We start from the raw sequence: 3,594 nt of genomic DNA, 5'->3' as shown, positions 1-3,594 counted from the left end.
CTCCTCTTCGCCGCCGCGGGGCTTCGCCCCCCTCCTGACGGCGCAGCGGTACGTTAGCAACGGCGAGGGCAAAGGGAAAGCTGAACCCCGCGTTCCTGCTAGCTTCTCACGGGGTAACTGCAGTGCAGCGAGCGTGGGGCTTTGCGGACAGCTGCGGAGCTGACAAGAAGTGCGGGGCTTCACGGCAACTGGCGGCAGTCCCGAACGGCACAGGAGTCGTGTCCCAAACACAGGCTGCGGTCCTGCGGACGGCAGCGGCATCGACATTCTGTGCGCAACGCTCTTCCTGACCAGAGAAGGAATGCTGCATCCCGTTACGCTGCCACAACATACAGCATTGCCTCCCACCACCACCACCACCCCCCACCCCCCCGCCTTTTTTTTTTTTTTTTTTTCTCTTGTTCACCCATATTGTTGCTTTTTCCTGTCTGGCAAGCAGGCGTTTGTTTCTTGTGTTTTTCAACTTCCACTTTTGTTGCTATTGTTTAGTCAAAAGAGCTCCCCTGCCCGCACCCCTCATTGTGACAAGCTGAGAAAGTGGAAAAATAGCTTTGCCTAACATATCGCATAGGGCACTCGGTGGCTGTGGAGCTAGGCAAATTCTCTTTGATGTCTACCTTAGGACAAAGGTAGTAAAAATTTCCTGGAAAGAAAGGGGAAGTGTTAGGGGCCCTGTCTGCGATGCAGGATCAATCTGACAAAAAGAGTATATGGGAGACAAGGAAAAGGAAACTGAGTAGGAAGCCGGACAGGGGGAGGAGGGAAGGGTATTTTCAGCCAAAGGGAAGGAGCACAACCAAGAATAACTTTACAGATTTTGAAAGAATTAACTGGTTTTAAAGGCAGATTGTATGACGGATGTTGCTTTACAAGCATTTATTTTCCTAAAGGTTGTTAGATAAATGGTGTCCTTAGAATAAGCTTAGTCAAATGGCAGACCTCATTTGGACACTTTCCTTTGACTTCACCAATATCCCAAACATATAATGTGTCTCACGCTTATCTCCTAGGCATTTTCAGGAGCAACCACAGTAGAGCCAGAGCTGCTATCCTGCTGCCTGTCATGCAGACCTATTTTGTAGCAGTCTGCTCATAAAAGAGAAAAACCCACCAGTTTCCCAACACTGCAGTTCCTGGAAAATTGTAGGAACAAAGTTATCAGTACTTCTGGATGTTCAGTTATTCTAGAAGGAAATGTGGCAACTGAACATTTTGAGTGTGATATGCAGTACCACTCTCCTCATCTCCATCATAGTAGGACGGGACAAAGTTCACTGAAAGCAAGAGTCTTGACAAGAGGCATTAAACAGCTTTCATGTAAAGAAGAGTTAAGCAGACAGGACATTTTAGAGAAGAAAAGAGAAATCAGAGCAGGTGTGATAAAGATCTACAAACCATGACTGACAGAGAAAGCAAATAGGGAATGATTTTTTCACTGCATTCAACTAGAGGGAAAAAACAGTACATCAGATTAAACCAGATGGTGGGAGATTCAGAGCAAAGAAAAAACCAAGCTAATTCTTCATATTATGTACAATTTCTGTGTTATATACAGTGGAAGTATTTGTGACAAGATGCTGCTGCTAAGAAGGCTTCTCAGACACAAGTTCTTGGGTACCAGGACAGTATTTGGGGGGAACATCATGACAGGCTATTTCTGTTCTATACTCTTCCCTCAGCATTTACTGCTGACCACCATTGGAGATTTGGTATTATGTTAGATTAATCTTTGCTGCAGCCCCCTTCCTTTCCATATTTAAAAAAAAATATGAAAAGAATGTAGCATTTTATTTGAAGACTACCTGTCTTACCTGAGGATTTCTGAAGCTACAATTATTTCATTCACATGAACATGCATTCATTTTTGCAAGTCTTCTTCAGAAATACCTCTGAGCACACCTTGATTATGTTGGATGGTTTCTCCTCACATTTCAAGTGTATTAAAACACCAATACACACAGATTGTATAAAATGGTCAAGAACCTCCTGAGAACACTGCAGCTGCTGTGTAACCATTTAAACCCAAGAAGCCCTGACTTCAAATACCATCTGTGTATGTTTGTTTATGAATGTGTGTGCTGACACCATGTTAAAAATCAGCTTCACTTAAATCAGTATAGACAAAATGCCTTCAGGGCTTGTCCTCAAAGCATTCTAATCCTGTAACATGCTTCACAGCATAAAGAGCACTTCACAGAGGACAAGAGTGTACCGGTTTGGAGACTGAAATAATGGACTTTGGTTTATACACGTAAAAAAATATGCCAAGAGAGGCATTCTGTCATTTCTCCATTAATCAGGCCAGTACACTTCAGCTTGACTAAGCACTCTTGAGAAACAAGAGAAAAATCTGTCTTAAGAGGAATACAAGTCTTAAAAATAGGCAGGACCTTCTCATCAATAAGTTTCAGAGCATCTTGCACCTACAAGATAGACTTCAATGAACACCTAAACCAGGATTCATTAGACACTTCGGATGTTTATTTACTTCACCAGAAGAGTGTAAATATAGTTTTAGAACTGATATTTGGACCCAAAGTTCATTGATGAATAGCACCTAACTTTATAAGTATCATATTATCTGATGGCATAACACAAGGGTACAATTTCAAACAACTGTCTCTTCTAGGGAACTGAATTTGTCTGTAGACTGTTATGTACACTCATAATCAAAACTATGTCAGTTTAATCATGGTATTAAGTCCCTTCTGTATTGCATATGAAATACAAAACTTGGAGTCCATTCTGAAATATCTTACAAACTTAGTCAGTACTGATTTACATTTACATTTCATTTCTACATTAATTTAGAATGCAAAGTGACTGCCCATCACTAGTCACTGTAGTGTGTGTATGTGCACGCACACCCAAGCAGAGCGAAATGTCAGTTCATAAGCTTGCGGCTGAAAGACTCCATAGTGAACTCCAGTTATATAGTTGGAGAAATAAAGGTTTCAGTGGTATCACTAAGGCATCTTGTAAGATTGAAGCCAGTGAGTCCACTCATTCCAAAAATTATACTTTGACTACAAATCTACACTAACACTATAAAAATTAGATCTGAATTGCAAGCTACTTTCAAAAAAGAAAATAACATTTAAGAAAAAACAATGCTAGCGACTAGATTGCACAGCAGCCTAGTGCATCAGTTTTGCCATTTCTGGAACAGGGGTTTGTGGGTTTGTTGGTTTTGGTTTCTTTTAATTTACTTTGGCCAAAGGCACAATTTAGTCTGCCAGTTACTCTTCGGTCAGGGAGAAGTAAACAAACTATATGGTAACTCCAGAAAGCCCTGCTCAAGAAAGGTGCCTACCACCATTGACCTGGTTCAGGACTGAAGTTCACTCACAGAGTTGTTCTGTGATTGTCTTGTTCACACAAATGCCTTAAGTTAGTTTCCTCACACATTCAAAACCTAATAGTGAAGTAATTATTGCAAAAGCATCTGTCTGCATGGCAAAGTCCTTCGAAATATTCAGGGTTTGAACCTTAAAAATACCTTCATAGGTGGCTAGAATTGCTTTTCATCTGATGCTAATCTTTGACATTCATATAGCTTTGATCAGTCATTTTAAAATTAAAATGCAGTTGATT

This window comes from Haliaeetus leucocephalus, unplaced genomic scaffold (genome assembly GCF_000737465.1).
Source record: "Haliaeetus leucocephalus isolate CR32 unplaced genomic scaffold, Haliaeetus_leucocephalus-4.0 Scaffold2, whole genome shotgun sequence".
In the NCBI taxonomy this organism is placed as follows: Eukaryota; Metazoa; Chordata; class Aves; order Accipitriformes; family Accipitridae; genus Haliaeetus; species Haliaeetus leucocephalus.
This window is presented reverse-complemented; position numbering follows the sequence as displayed.